General features: G+C 36.1%; 1 protein-coding gene and 1 non-coding gene across 6 annotated transcripts in view; both read left to right on the plus strand.

The window, feature by feature from the left end:
* Positions 1-17428, plus strand: part of LOC140754665 (zinc finger protein rotund) — a 239842-nt gene that overhangs the window by 52885 nt on the left and 169529 nt on the right. The gene's annotated exons all lie outside the window — the stretch shown is intronic.
* Positions 10288-10360, plus strand: TRNAM-CAU (transfer RNA methionine (anticodon CAU)). The gene has a single exon. It is a non-coding gene; the product is annotated as a tRNA-Met (tRNA).

The raw sequence follows: 17428 nt of genomic DNA on the forward strand, positions 1-17428 counted from the left end.
TGGTGTAAAAAACTAAATACTTTTGTTCTAATAATAATGTTTTAACTTCGTTCACGTACGTATTTATATATAAAATGTATTTATATATAAACCTATATACTCAAGTTCATTTTATTACTATTTTTTAATCTAAATATACGCAGTTGATACGTAAAACTTGTCATCTAAACTTTAGCATCATAACAAAAACATACGGAAATATTTATTTATTGATTACGTGTATTGTATATTGATAGTTGCATAGTTGGTTGAAAAGCTAAGATTAAACCGGGAAGGTACCACCGTCACACCTATTTCTAACGTCAAGCGGTCCTGTGTTTCGGTGGCAGGGTAAACTTACTTACTTACATGAGGCGACCATCTCTGTCCTCAAGTGATAACGCATCCATGATCGGCTTCAGGTAGAACCTGCCCCATAAGGACCTCAGAGATGTCCGTAAACAACAGTGACTTACCATCAGGACTCCAACAACGTTTACTACCCCAATCTTATTCAATATCCAATTCATTTTTTTTTAATAATATAGGAGTAGCAGACGAGCATACAGTCCACCTGATGGTAAGTGGCTACTGCCGCCCATGGACATCTGTAATCAACCACAGATAGGATTAGATATTCCTACCTGAGGTCGGCCACAGATGCGCCGCTACTCCTGAGGACTAAGCTGGAATGCCTCGGAAAAGATTGTCTCCCTTACCACACCCTTCAAACCAGAATACAGCAGCGCTTAACACTGTTGTCATTAGGTAGAAATAGGTGTGGCGGTGGTACCGTCGGAGTCGAACCACAAAGGGTGGCAGAATACCTTCAATATTATTCAATATTTAAAAAAATGTTAAGAAATACGAAGACAATTTTACCATTTTAAGGACCTCTAAGGAAGCCATAACAACCCTCAACTGCTGTCACTAACTTCATAATGAACGAACGAAACCTTTCGTACGAGTACATAGATATGGGAATTTTCTATTCCATAAAGAAGTTCTCTAATGCATTATCCGAAACTATAAGTTATAGCGAAGAAGCATTGCCGTACCGTCAGCAAAATAAAGGTTAGAAGTGATAGCAAAAAAATTTTAAGTCAACTGATTTTAGAATTTTATTTTATTGTATTTTTTAAATAAAGAAGGTCTCTAATGCATTATCCGAAACTATAAATAATAGCGAAGAAGCATTGCTGTACCGTCGGCAAAATAAAGGTTAGAAGTGATGGCAAAAAAAAAATGTTATACATTTTATAAGTCAACTGATTTTATAGTTTTATTTTATTGTAATTTAACTTACTTGTATTTACTTTTTAAATATTGACATAACGTTTTTTTGAATCCCCTTTTAATTTCATTTATTTGGATGCCCTACTCAATAAATTTGGTTAACTTATACGTTTTAATTAATTTTCTTTGTCATCTCTTAGAAATTGCAAGGCTATGAAATGTTTCATGTAATGTAACCAATTTTTCCAAAGTTTTGCCACCCAAAGATTCAAAGAAAGAAAGAAAGACAAATTCAGAATAAGTACTACAAATTGACAATTTTTGATCTTGAGGGGTAAAATATGAATAAATTCAGTATTAATAATGGACTTTACTGTCCTGTGGAGTGTTATCCATAGATTGAAACATTGTTTTTCATTGTTGTATCCGCAAAACATTTACAAAATAGATACTCCTATAGTTTCTGAAAAGCAGAATTAAATTTTCCGTTATCTATAAAAAATATTTCATTACCTCAGAGATCCTTTAAATGTGCCTTCTTAATATGAACAATTATCCTGAAAAATAGAAGAATAAGAAACTCCCAGAGGCCTTCATGAAGAAAGTTATATTTCTCTTTTTCTAGAATAAAATCAGGAAATACTTCACCAAAATTACTTTTGATAAGATTGGTAAGATTTTGCTTCTATGTAAGAAATGTTCTGAAATAAATTCATAGAATATTTTATACATTTTCTGACCGTACCAGGCTTGTGTGTACTGTTGGCCAAAATAACTAACATATTTTTCGAAAATATTTTTAATGTAATAATTTTTTTATTTCTTGTAAAACCATCTATCCCTCCATCCATCAGCCTTTGGTTGTGTCATCCATCCCTTTAAGTAGCATATTTCTAAAGTACATTTAATTTAATAGATTTTTATTTGGTTGTAGAACCATCCATTCATCCATCAGCCTTAGGTTGTACCATCCATCCTCTCATCAACCGTTGGCAGTTAAAATTTAATGGTTGTACAACCATCTATCCATACTTTCATCCATCAGTTCTTGCCAGTCCCTACTGAACATAACAGTCTTGAGCCGTATGAATCTAGCGGCTTCCGCCGTCCTTAGGTCACCACTCCATCTAGTCGTTCAATAATCCATTTGTCCAAACAAGGCCTCCACTCTAGGACCCCATCGGTTATCAGTCGTACGAATGTGGCCGGATCTGTGGTTCGGCTTCGGCGGCACCACCACCACACCTATTTCTGCCTAATAACAGTAGTGCTAAGCGTTACTGCTTTCCCCTTTGAAGAATGTGGTGAGGGAGATATCCTTATCCGAGGCGTTACATAGGTCTTACCAATCACCATTAGGTAGACTGCGCGCTCATTTGCTTCTATATAAAAAAAAGCATATTGAGGTGTAAACAAGAGACTATATAACGACTTTTTATATACCACTGTATAGTCCGCGCCAAACTGCTAGTCTGCTCTAAAGTTGTTGCGAGCAGGTGTAGTCATACAATTTGCTATGGCGACGCGATTCATTTCTATATTCAGAGCGGACTAGCAGTTTTGCGCGGACTATACCTATTTAACATTTATATTTTGCTATTAAAAATTACAAACCTACAATACAACATGAATACGCTTTTCAGGCTTCTATTAATATTTTTATTTCCACATCATACTTTATTTTCCACTACGTGTACCGACTCGCGTGCTATAAGGACGTAAGTACGATATGAGCTGTGCTTTATACGTACACGCGTTTGAATGTGTGGGTTTACAGTGATGTAAGATTTTTGGGGACTAGATGTGTCTTTTTTATAATATTAGAGCAGACGAGTATGCAGTTCATCATCATCAACCCATTACTGTCCCACTGCTGGGCACGGGTCTCCTCTCATAATGAGAAGGATTAGGATTAGTCCACCGCGCTGGCCAAATACGTATTGGTAGACTTCACATACCTTTGCGACTTTCTTTTTTTTTAATAAATCTCTCAGGTATTCAGATTTCCTCACAATGTTTTCCTTGACCGTTTTTTTTTTTTAAATAAGAGGTGTGTTCCTGGGATGTGAACCTCGGCCCCCTCGATCGAGCGACCGAATTTCTTAACCAATAGGCTATCACTGCTTTTCACCATGCAGTTCACCTCAGTAAGTGGCTACTGCCGCCCATGGACATACTATGTAATCAACCCCAGATAAGATCAGAGGCCTACCCGAGGTCGACGATGATAATAGTTCTACTTGTGATTAATGCGTTTGTGTGGGGTTGACCTGTGCAGTTGTCTAATCTTCGTCCTGGTTTTCCCCGATTTATCACATTTCAAAAAAATTTGGGGATTTTAAAGTGTCTCGCTGAGCCCCAGAAAATCTATAAATTAAAACGAATGTTTTGTATTTTCAGTAATTTTGAGATGGCAATTACCTAATTATGTATTACCAATTCAGTATCACTTAATGACTAACTTAAAATTTTGAATTTTATAGTATACTTACTTCTGAGATTTCATTCCGCACGACGTACGTATTCAAAAAAGAGTTTTCCTTACCATGAGTTTTCAAAACATCCCACAATTTTACGTTACGTTTACTCAATCCATTATTCTGTTCCGTTTCTTCAGTAGACTGAGTAAACGTAACAATGAGTAAATGCTCAAGTCGTTTTGTCTATCTCACATGTTCGCAAAAAAGAGAGACAAAACATAAAGCGCCATTTTGTCAATTTAGACATTAAATGTCACGTTACTATAGTGTCAACTATAGTTCTGATATAATCCGCTTGGGGCGCTGATTGAATTTGTATGGGCAAATACATAAACAAATACTAAAACAGTTATATTTGTCAAAAAGTAAAAACTGCATGCTCTAGAATAAGAAAAATCGATTTAGTTCATAATCACTTTGGTGCGATAAAGAACGTACTTATTTCTCTCAACATAGGCCTCAGGCAGACAGTGTAGCGACGCATCTGTCTCCAACCTCAGGTAGCACTCTAATTCTATCTTAGGTTGATTACAGATGTACATAGCAGTCAACTAATCACACAGTGAAAGAAATGGCAAATCTTGCCAATGAAAAAATTTAATTGTCCCATCCAGTTTAGTACTCATTTCTAGTATCCACGTCAATACTTCATACGATACGGGAAGGTGCAACACACACGTTAGCGTCTACTCGCTAGGAATAGCTCATACTAAAATACGTGGAGACGATGTTAATGCTAAATATTTTGTTAATTATATAATAGTTGAATATTATTTCTAATGTCCTTTGTTAATAAACAATCTGTCCTATCACCTACCATAGATCGATTAGCAATGTGTAGTAACTATGAAAAAGTTGTAAGCAAAATATTTATAGATTGATTATAAATAACGGGCGTAAGTTAAGCTCCAATGGCACATCAAATAAGTGATAAATAAGTCTAAAAAGAATATACAGAACAGTAGAACCTTTTTCCTCAATCTATTATTATTGTCTCACTGCTAAAAGTCTTCACTCGGAGAGGGATCTCGTATGTGTACTTCTATCATTTTTATAGTATAGGAGTAGCAGACAAGCATGCAGTCCACCTGATGGTAAGTGGCTACTGTCGCTTTTGGAAGTCTGCAATTAACCCCAGATAGGATTAGATATTCCTATATAAGGTCGGTCACAAATGCGCTGCTACCCCTGAGGACTAAGCTGGAACGCCTCGGAAAAGTATGTGTCTCTTACCACCGGAGCACCTTCAGCTTCTCCTTTAAACCAGAACACAGCAGCGCTCAACGTTATGAGGCAGGAATACATGTGACGGTGGAGCCGCCAGAGTCGAACCACGAAGGGTTCTACGACTTTCAAATTAGCGTACCGTTTGATAGAAGTACCTACACGGGAAGTCTTCAGGGAATGTACAACCTCAAATACCAATCCGGTTTATCACTGACACCTCACCAGGTGGGCTCTTCGACCGATGGATGATATATCAAAAAACAAGATGACATCAACACAATCCACGAAGAGGAAACAGATGCGGTTAAAGAAATAATTTATTGCATTATAACAAAAGTATTCCACGAACATACTAGGTCGTGCGCGCGGCGTTGTCTGTGTATCTTTTAACAGATTGTAAGTTTTTACAGATTAGCTTAGGTTAAGTTTTAGAGAAATAAGTCGTAATAGCCTTTTTTTTCCTTAACGAGAGGGAAACCTTCAAAAGGTACCCGACGACGTGGGAGCGACGCCGGGTTATGTGGGATTTTTACCGCAATATAACCCCCACGGTGGCCGTTCTCAACGCTTGTTGGAGAACTCCGGGATCTCCGATGGAACACAACCGGAGTCCTCCAAGCGCGATGCCCTGATCGGGCCCTGCCCTGGGGGAGCAGTTTTCGCTCCTCCCCCACCATCTGGTGTTCACGACGGTATGCGACCACACATACCGCCGTCCTTCCAGGGATCGCTTACTGGACGACTCGATTTCCCACTGTCACCGCCCGCAACCCCGGAAGCCCCCTTTTAGTCGCCTCTTACGACAGACAGGGGTTACCGTAGCCCTATTCTAGTCCCGGAACTACAGGGACAAAGTCGTAATAGCCTAGTGGCTGAAATCCAACGCAAGCAAAAGCACGCACTCAGAATTTTCAAAGTTATGTGCATATTAGAAATTAATTATATCTTGCTGCAACGGTGAACGGTGTATCATGAAAAGACCTGCATACCCATGAAGAAAACATTGACAATTTTTCTAATAGATTGTTACTGATTTCATTTAATAATTATGTGCATTGTATGTAAATTTGTGAAAAATTATACCAATATTAATTAATATCACTAAATAAGCATACCAAAAAAAGAAAACGATGTACAATGTTCTTTGAACTCCTGACAGAATGTGTACAAAATTTCATATCAACTGATTATGTAGTAGGCATGAAAGTGCAACAAACAAACTTACATTCGCATTTATAATAGGATATAAGTTGGCAATAAGGTAACATCCATATTTGCTACAAGCAATTATCACTTCAACTGGCTACTTGCAGTAATAAATCGTATTTCCTTTTTCACACCGTCAGACATCTCCATTTTGCTTACCTATCATTTTTTTATTAATCATAGCTGACATACATTTGACATGATAATGTTGTTAGTATGTTACCATTTGGTATAAAAGTATGTTGGAAATTAACACTAATTATTTACGTTTTTCAAATATGTGTTACTTTGTTATTAATTATTGTTTTTTTACTAAACTTGCAATGTAATGAAAAGGCAAAAAAATAAAGATTCTGCCACCTTTATTTTGGTCTGTGGTTCGTCTCCGGTGTCATCACTATCACACCTTTTTCTGCCTAATAACAGCAGCGTTAAGCGCTGCTGTTTTCAGTTAGAAGGACGTGGTAATTAAAACATACTCGTAATTAACCGAGGCGTTCCAACTTTGTCTTCCGTTATTTTATCATTATGTCTATGGACATCAATAACGACTTACCATCAGATGGACGTGGTCGTTTGCTAGTTCGATATGATTAAAAACATAGAATAATTATAATTATAGTGAATTCATTTAATATTTACTCACCTGTTTATGGAGACAGGCAGTTCTTGAATTTCCATGAAAAGTTGTTGACGCCGGTTGACTTCCATCTTAGCCCTCAGAATGGCAACGCAACTATGATAGATCAGATATAACCCTTATACTATACTATGTTGCTGTAGTCACTTACCACCAGACAGAACGCAGCCTCGTTTGCCAATAAAAATATTGTTTATATTAGAAATACAAAAAAATAGTACTAACAACTCTCCATGCCTCTCTATAGCATCGGTCGCACACGAACACAGGAACACATAGACGCGCACCTGTGTGGGCACTCGTCTTGAGAATAATATATTTTTGTTGCTTTTATATATTTTTTACCCGCCGTATTTTATATTTTTCCTATGTGCACATGTACTACATACGAAGTTTAGAGCCATTTTTTCTTTTTCGCCTCCACTGCAGTTTTATACCTATTCCTTTTATTCCTATCTGGAGTACTGTGAAATTGGGCGTTATTCTATGGCGCTTTTAAAATATATTTTTTATAAGAAATGAAAGCGCGTTCTATGTTTAAAAATTTTGTTCTTGGAAAGCCTACTTTACCACTTTTATGCGTTTTATGGTAATGAAATGGGTGCGTTTATATGAAGTGCTGTTTCCCATGTAGCAGTTTTAATAAAAATTTAGACATTTCTGTTAAGGGTTTGACTATACGCTTCTGATTCTAAGCCTGGGCATATTACTTACTTCCTTCTATATGGTAACGTACGTAGGTAAGAATTTGCTATACTGTTGATAGAGTGCCTGAAAGAAGGTGGTAGAACACTTTGAGATTCGAGTCTAAAAGCACCACTGTCACACCTTTTTCTACCTAATAAGTATAGTGTTCAGCAGCTGTGTTACAGTTGAAGGGTGTGATAAGGGGACATATCCGAAGCGTTCCCAAATTCATCCTCAGGGGTCTCTACAGGGGTAATTGACCAACACATATGACACCGATGTGTTTTTAATGACTCGTTATTTCGTTTTTCAAAAAAATATATGCATATTATTGTATTTTCTGTTAATACCATTCAACTGGCCTTACAAATGATGTGTGGTCGAAGGAACTATTTAACCTGGTGCCTACGTCACCATTCCTCGATTGCACCACTCGTCGAAGGATGAAGTTCCATCCGCACCAACTTGACACGTGGCGGTCCTCCACGGTTCGGTTTGCACGGACGTTCTTGCCACGAACGTACAAGATGTGGAATGAACTTCCGCCTGAGATATTATTATTATATGGTGACGCCCATTAATTTTCAAGATTTATTTTTGATGCGAAACATCTATAGCCGCACGTAAAACCGATTTCTGGCGTGGCGACGCATGCCGTGTCGCCACGCTATACGATGGTATATTTGTACAGTCTATATGCAGTAGTGTGTACGGTGTGGCGACGCGTCATGCGCAATCGACTGTGCGAATTAAGTAGTCACGATTTGAAATAAATTCGTAAATTTTTGTATTTAATGAAAATAAATGTTTATTCAATAAATAGTCATCGTTATCTGGAAAAAAATCGTAATATTTTATTTTATCATTATGACATATTTAGTTCCTATCACAATATGTTATTTTCTGCATATTACTTTTACAAAATAATGTCGATGTTTCACATCTGCCAGGCGTCCCGTGACGGCTCACATTTTTTTATTTTTAGTATTTGTTGATATAGCGGCCACCATTATACATTAAACATTCTGTGAAAATTTCATAAGTCTATCTATTACGTTTCTAAAGATAGAACCCTGTGACAGACGACTTATGACTTCGTGATAAGGTCCCGTTTTTAACCTTTGGGTACAGAACCCTAAAAAAGAAAAACCAACATAGCAAATTAATAAAAAGTATGTAAAAACATTTAGTTTCACGCCGCTGGCATACAGTAGGACATAAATCATGTGTTGGCGTGCGTTCAGAAGGCCATGCAAAACACCACATAACAGCCTAAAAGTGCTTACCAAGATAATTACTGAAGAAATATAGAACATTATAAAGTGCTTTTTCTTTTGGGCCTAGGATATGTCTTTATTCACACATACAAAATATTACACATGTGTGAATAAAGACGTGATTGCAACGCATCAACGTGGTAGAACTCTTTGTGATTCGACTCCGGCGGCACTACCGCCACACCTGTTTCCCTCTCATACCAGCAGTGTTAAGCGCTGCTGCGTTCTGGTTTGAAGGGTGTGGTAAGGGAGAAATAATTTTCCGAGGCGTTCCAGCGTAGTCCTCAAGGGTAGCGGCGCACCTGTGGCTGACCTCAGGTAGGAATATCTAATCCTATCTGTTGTTGATTACAGATGTCCATGGGCAGCAGTAGCCACTTACCGACAGGTGGACTGCATGCTCGTCTGCTACTCCTATATTAAAAAAAATCTGCGTTGACCTCGGGTTGTCGTCAACCCATTACTGTCACACTGCTGGGCACGGGAGAACATTTTTTTTAAGATCTCTCGGGTATACAGGTTTCCTCACGATGTTTTTATCCGACCTCGAGTAGGAAAATAATTTTACGTGAGGTTGATTACACATGTCCATGGGCGGTTGGGCGGCAGTAGCCACTTACCATCAGTATTGTGTTTTGGTTTGAAGTGTGTGAAAATTAAAATTATTTCAAAACAGATTTTTTTTTTTATAATATGAGAATAGCAGACGAGCATGCAGTCCACCTGATGGTAAGTGGCTACTGCCGCCCATGGACATCTGTAATCAACCCCAGATAGGATTAGATATTCCTACCTGAGGTCGGCCACAGATGCGCCGCTACCCTTGAGGACTAAGCTGGAACGCCTCGGAAAAGTCTATCTCCCTTACCACACCCTTCAAACCGGAACACAGCAGCGCCTAACACTGCTGTTATTAGGTAGAAATAGGTGTGGCGGTGGTGCCGCCGGAGTCGAACCACAAAGGGTTCTACCACCTTCAAACAGGTATTTAAATTTTGGCGTCGTATCAATAATGCAGGTAGCTATGCAATTGGATGAATAAAATTTCAATTGTTTACATCAATTTGTATTATATCTACTCGTACTATAGAAATAGCAAAGAAACATGCATTCCATCTGATGGTATGTGCCGACTGCCGTCCATGGACATTTATAATCAAACCCAGATAGGTTATCAGGTATGAGGTCAGCCACTGAAAAGGAATAAGCTGAAACGCCTTGTATCCCCACAACCGCACACTTTAAACTAAAACACAATGCCTAAAATTTTCCCATGAGGCAAACATAGATGTGACAGTGGGAATGGTTTTAGCAACTTTAGATATGGTAGGATTGTTCTCCTATGTGTCTTATATAAAAATATATTCAAAAAAATATTAAAATAATGATTTCAAATTTTTCCTTGACAATGCTAATGAATTATTTTAAAAAGTTTTTTTAACTAATATTTATGACTCACGTAAAACAAATTACACAAATAAACTTTGGTCGTGTTGAAAATGTAAAAATAACTTTACGTCGCCAACGGTATCCTAAATTTGTCAGTTTCAACACCGCCTCGGTAGCGCAGTAGGCAGCGCGTAAGTCTCATAATCTTAAGGTCGTGAGTTCGATCCTCACCCGGGGCAAATATTTTTCATTATTTCGTTTTATTTTTTTATTTTAAAAACATGTAGATTTACATTTTAGAAAAAAAAAAGTATAGGTTAATTTTTTTATTCCTAATAAATGTGGAATTGTGGACCGATGTATGTATAGCTCAAAAAATATTGTCAAAGCTTACAAAAATAGAAATAATTACGATTATTTACACGGCACTTACTTATATTTTACATCACTAAAGGTTTTTAAGTAGAAAAGAGAAAAACTAGATATGAATTTAGGTCACTGTCTAGCCGAATATCGAACCCGGTACCCGATTTTCTATTTTTATTACGTTTGGTATAGGTTTTATATACTATTTTGACGCTATTTTTAATTAATGTACGCATTTGGAAAGGTGGTAGAACCCTTTGTGGTTCGACTCCAGCGGGATGACCGCCACCTCTATTTCTGCCTAATAACAGCAATGCTAAGCGCTCTGGTTTGAAGGGTGTGGTAAGGAGACATAGTTGTCCGAGGCATTCCAGCTTAGTCCTCAGGCGGCGTCGCCCTTACTAGTGGCGCATCTGTGACTAACCTCAGGTAGGAATTTTGTCCTATCTGGGGTTGATTACGAATGTCCATGGGTAGCAGTAGCCACGTACCATCAGGTGGACTATTTGCTCGTCTGCTACTTCTTTATAATATGTAAATGTGAACAAAATCCCTCGGAACACAAAGAGAACCTATGTCCCACCGAAAGCTTAAAGGTTACTGGGTATAGCATATAAAATCGTTAAATTCTTACCACCATAAAAATTGGCTAACGTAAGTATTTTTCTGAAGGTTTGTATGCTATTCATTTTATTTAAACTTTTTTTTGTATATTTTACCAGATTTTATCCCCTTATTTATAGTCTTAGCCTAACTGGCCATGGGCTACTGTCACTTGAGCTAGGTAACTTAAAAGTTTAACCCCCGTTGTCAATACCCAACCTATCTTTTGCCTACAAAGATCAAATTTGAAAATGTTTATTATGTTAAAATTGACGACCTTTGTAGTCAAAGGATAGATTGAGTATTGATAACCAGCGTCTGCTCGGCGACTATTTGACTGTTGGAGGATTTTTCTAATAAAAAGTACCGTTCGTCGGTCGCTCATACAACAACATGGTTGCCTAAGCGCAAGCGACTTAGCGATTGCTCAGTATCAGTAGCCTAAGTATCAAAATGGTTGTCGAACTATCGCTCAAGCGATAGTCCGCAATTGGTGGTCAGCCTAAGCGACAAGCAGCTAAGGCAACGCGATAGTAACCAGTGTGTAATCAGCCTAAGAGTATGAATTTACTAACGGCACCTGAATTAATAAATTCTCACTACGTTATATGAGAAACTCCTGTGCAAAGTTTCATGCTTATAGACTTAGCTTTAAATGAGCATTGTCTGTCAGTCAGCTTTATTACATTTAGACTGAACATGTGCGATCAGCCTTATCGAGCAGCTGTACGGTTTTGTCCAGCCTAAGGTTCTTTGTTTAGTAAAAAGTTCTTTTGAAAATCTTTTATTTTACATACACCCAAATCCAATTCTTTGTATATCATTCGATTGTTTCGAAAGTCACCAGCTGTACGAAATATTCGAAATTACATGTAACCATTTTTCTTCGTCCAATAAAAAAACCTTTAAAAATAAAGAAAAACCATAAAAGCAGCCGTCTTGCGATGCGTTATCATTTTTATATGTTCTACCCCCTCAACCCTTTTAAGAAACACCCCCACCCGGTAGATGCAGGCTCACCCACACAGACACACCATCTATAAATGGGTTAAAGAAAAATGTGTCTACCTGAAAACGTACGATGTATGCATTTTTTTATTCCTCTTACATTTTCTTTTCCATCCGCGATTCTCATATCGGCGATATAAAACTGAAAAATACATTTATCACATACACACAAATATCACCCTTAGCGCAGTAGTTTTACGGCAAAAACTCCCTTGCATAACGCCGAAAAAACAGAGCACCCATACACGTACCTTCTTCACATACACACGGAAACGCGCCGTTTAGAAAAAAAATAAGGCGCACACATATAAATCCCGTGCAGTTTGAAAGGGATGCACTCAGAGTCATAAAATACACACACCGACGTACACGCACACATCGGAGCCTCAAGTCGCGACACACAGACACGTGTGACGTTACTCAACCTTACACACACACGTGCACCCAAAGAAAACCTTCCATGTGTTGTGAAAATGCTTTTCCTTGCAGCAACCTCTCGGGAAGAGTTTCATAGCGAATACCTCGCGGTAAAGACATCTAGTCGTTCTCTAAAAATTTAAACTTAAAATTCTTAAAATCTGAGCTTTGTTTAAAAAATCACTTCGATATCACGCAATCGATCGGTCATGCCGGCCGTTCGAAATTCAAAATCATTCTTCACCCGTTTCGCGGCGTAAAAACTCGAGCCTAAACAAAAAACGCGACAGATAATACCTAAAAAAAGTTAAAAGTGATGGCGGTTTCGCGCCAAAAGGCCTAGTGATGACCGTGAAACGAATTAATTGATAATTGAAAGTTTTGATTGCAGTTAGTCGACTAATCGAGGCGACACGTGCTCGCTTGTGATGTAAATGTGTTTGTTAATGAGTGTGTCGGTGTGTGCGGCGTCCGTGTCTTCGCAATAATGAAGAGAGTTGTTTGAAAAAATTCGCGCTCCATTTGATTATCATGCGGTGCGCGAACCGGAAAAGCGACACCTGAAACTAGTGATGTAGATAAATCAATTCGTGTTGGATTCTATTTTTAAATTTGTTTTCTTTTTCTAATTGGAATTTGATCTGTTTTGTTTGCATTATGCCACTACGTCATAATTTTAGAGAATATTTTCTAGTAATCAATTAATTGATTTACTTATTCATTTCTATTTGAAAGCATCTTGTTTTATTAAAAATCCATAACAACAATCTTATAAGATTTATCTTTTCTATTTACTTAACACGATTTATTAAAATGTAATCAGGAATAAAATAAAATAATAGCATAGTAATAAAAAAATATTAATGTAGCATCAAGAATCTAAACGTCTATTATTATTTATTATGTTAAAATTATTTAATATTTTTACTCCAATCTAGTTATTGCAATTTAATAAATAAATTTTGTCATTCCGCCCATTTACATTAAAATTTATAGCTATTTTAAAAATAACTATGGAATTTTAATTATCAACTACAAATGCACCATAAAATTGTTTGATCCCGTTAACTGGTTTTTATTACCATTTACGGACTCTCCATTAATTATTTATTAGGTCATTAATTTACAACTTTAATTTAATAAAAACAACTGATCTTAACTTAAGTTTAATTCTTTTTGTAAATGGATAAAAGTCTCCAATAAATTAAAATTACTTAAAATTTTATGACAAATATAAGTATTTATTTAAATACCTTTATTTATAAAATAATTCTAATAAGCTCTCCACATTCATATAACTCGTATAAGAATTTAAATTTCAATTAGAATTTAACAAATATTATTTAATTATAAATTCCTTTTTCCCCGAGTTCTTCATATTTATTTATGAAATACATATGCCATCAAAAACAATGCTTGTAAAAAGATCCAAGTCTTGCCATTCAATTCTTCTACCGTAAAAAGTCTTGAGATCTATGTAATACCAAGCCGGTAATGTATGCAGTCCCTACTTAAGGGACCTTCTGTCTTAAGGTATTATCTCACTATCTAACCTAACAACATCTCATGGGACCATACCAATATTAAAAATATTTTATGTTCTAAATAAATTAACGTGGCAATCGTACTGCAAGTCACATTGTGTTTTCATCTTATCATATCGCATCACACAGGTAACATTAGTACGATTGCCACGTCAATTTATTTAGAACATAAAATATTTTTAATATTGGTATGGTCCCATGAGATGTTGTTAGGTTAGATAGTGAGATAATACCTTAAGACAGAAGGTCCCTTAAGTAGGGACTGCATACATTACCGGCTTGGTATTACATAGATCTCAAGACTTTTTACGGTAGAAGAATTGAATGGCAAGACTTGGATCTTTTTACAAGCATTGTTTTTGATGGCATCTCATTCCTTTTTGTAGATATTTCTACTCTTTTCCTTTCCGGTACCTTCCACTAGTTGAATCTCAACAACAGATTTTTTTAAAGGCAATTAAATTGTTTAGGTAGTCTTTGTAGTTATGTAAATAATCTTGCCATTCATCATCACTTTCATTCGAACATGACAATAAATTAAATCTAAAAAAGTTACTATTTTGACAACTGAAATTATGCCCGTTATCCTCAGGAAAAACATCTTCTAAAAACATCTCTACTGATTGTGATTTATTTATTTATTTATTGGGATTTAACGTGTCTTCGTATTAAATAATCGACATCCCTTACTTTCTTCTGAATATCCGACAAAAATCATTGGTAATCTTTCACTGACTTCGTCGGACTCCGGTTTTTGATATAAACCACAGTATTTACTGCCCTTGCTCAAATTAGTTTCAATTTATAATAGACTTCTGACTTCTGAAATGAAATGAAATATTTATTTAATAATGATAACATTCGTTTTAGACTTCTCGCATATACAATAATAGTTCTGTTAGCTGTTTCAACCACAACAATTTGTTTAGGGGTATATAGTATCGCCTTCTAATGTAGAATTCCATTTGTTGATAAGAAAATATTGAAAGCTCTATTACAAAATGTCGTCCCACCATCTGATCTCATACATTTGTTCGACTTGCTAGTTCCCTTTTCAACACTTTATATTTTTGACATTTCTTAAAGACTCACTCTTATGTTTTAGAAAATAAACATTCATCGTGTCATTCGAGAATAATAGTCGATAAATAATAACATGTACCTTGAACCGTTGAGTGAACTAGCTTCCATGGGACTACATAAATCTGTATGTACGATCTCCAGTATGTCGTTCGTTCGCGTTCAGAGGTTTGGAAATGGTTTCTCACTAGTCGTCATATCCGTCGGTAATGTTCACATTATCAAGACCAGTCATAATATTCTTTAAAATTCGCATATATTCCGGATTAATATGGGCTAGTCTTCTATGCCAATATTTATTTGACATTGTCAAATTACATATCGGTGATTTGACAAATTGTATATATACCATTTACGTTGTGGCCAGTTGCGATGATAATATCTATAGAGTTACTAATAGTGCAACCGTTTTTCAAGAAATTAACAGTAAATTCTTTTTCAGTAAGTTTACTCACCGCTAACAAATTCATACTTAAAATTATTTATATTAAAAAGGTTTCTTATAATAATTTCCACGTTTTTTCCGGGTAGGTACTACCACAAAATAAAAACTAACAGAAGTCAATCTTCATACAAAGTGGGCTGGAGTAACGCACACGTAGACACCACTTACCGACTCGTTATCTCGGGGGGACTCGAGCGCATACGTGCGCGACTGTCAGTTTATTTCTGACACGCGTTTGTAACTGTTTTGTACAAGCAATGGAGCAAAAAAAAATACCCTAATTGTGCAATGGACGGTTGTTTAAATTCAACGTTAAACTGTGGATTTTCGTTTTTTTATAGCTATCAATTATCAAGCTACTAGGAGCTGATATTTTTGGTGATCATGGCAAGAATATGTTATAAAGTGGATATCTAAGCTCGATTTATATAGTAGTTTCCTATTTCGAATCATTTGAAACGAACTTAACTAAATTTTTGTAATATTGCGTTGAAATGTTACGTACCTAATATTACGTAAGTTGAAAACATGATTTTTTGTTCGTATATATATTGGTTTGTCTTTAATGCCATTTGGTAGGTTTATGTCTAAAACGGATAGGGCAAAAGGAATTGTGTAATTAGGGTAATCCGTTTAGAAGTTATTAGGGATTTTCTATTGTGAACATTGTAATTTTTTATGTGCTTACATATAAAAATTATGCCATCAAAAACAATGCTTGTAAAAAGATCCAAGTCTTGCCATTCAATTCTTCTACCGTAAAAAGTCTTGAGATCTATGTAATACCAAGCCGGTAATGTATGCAGTCCCTACTTAAGGGACCTTCTGTCTTAAGGTATTATCTCACTATCTAACCTAACAACATCTCATGGGACCATACCAATATTAAAAATATTTTATGTTCTAAATAAATTAACGTGGCAATCGTACTGCAAGTCACATTGTGTTTTCATCTTATCATATCGCATCACACAGGTAACATTAGTACGATTGCCACGTCAATTTATTTAGAACATAAAATATTTTTAATATTGGTATGGTCCCATGAGATGTTGTTAGGTTAGATAGTGAGATAATACCTTAAGACAGAAGGTCCCTTAAGTAGGGACTGCATACATTACCGGCTTGGTATTACATAGATCTCAAGACTTTTTACGGTAGAAGAATTGAATGGCAAGACTTGGATCTTTTTACAAGCATTGTTTTTGATGGCATCTCATTCCTTTTTGTAGATATTTCTACTCTTTTCCTTTCCGGTACCTTCCACTAGTTGAATCTCAACAACAGATTTTTTTAAAGGCAATTAAATTGTTTAGGTAGTCTTTGTAGTTATGTAAATAATCTTGCCATTCATCATCACTTTCATTCGAACATGACAATAAATTAAATCTAAAAAAGTTACTATTTTGACAACTGAAATTATGCCCGTTATCCTCAGGAAAAACATCTTCTAAAAACATCTCTACTGATTGTGATTTATTTATTTATTTATTGGGATTTAACGTGTCTTCGTATTAAATAATCGACATCCCTTACTTTCTTCTGAATATCCGACAAAAATCATTGGTAATCTTTCACTGACTTCGTCGGACTCCGGTTTTTGATATAAACCACAGTATTTACTGCCCTTGCTCAAATTAGTTTCAATTTATAATAGACTTCTGACTTCTGAAATGAAATGAAATATTTATTTAATAATGATAACATTCGTTTTAGACTTCTCGCATATACAATAATAGTTCTGTTAGCTGTTTCAACCACAACAATTTGTTTAGGGGTATATAGTATCGCCTTCTAATGTAGAATTCCATTTGTTGATAAGAAAATATTGAAAGCTCTATTAC

Source organism: Epargyreus clarus, unplaced genomic scaffold, assembly GCF_041222505.1.
Source record: "Epargyreus clarus isolate Ecla_fem2 unplaced genomic scaffold, WU_Ecla_fem_2.2 ptg000031l, whole genome shotgun sequence".
In the NCBI taxonomy this organism is placed as follows: domain Eukaryota; kingdom Metazoa; phylum Arthropoda; class Insecta; order Lepidoptera; family Hesperiidae; genus Epargyreus; species Epargyreus clarus.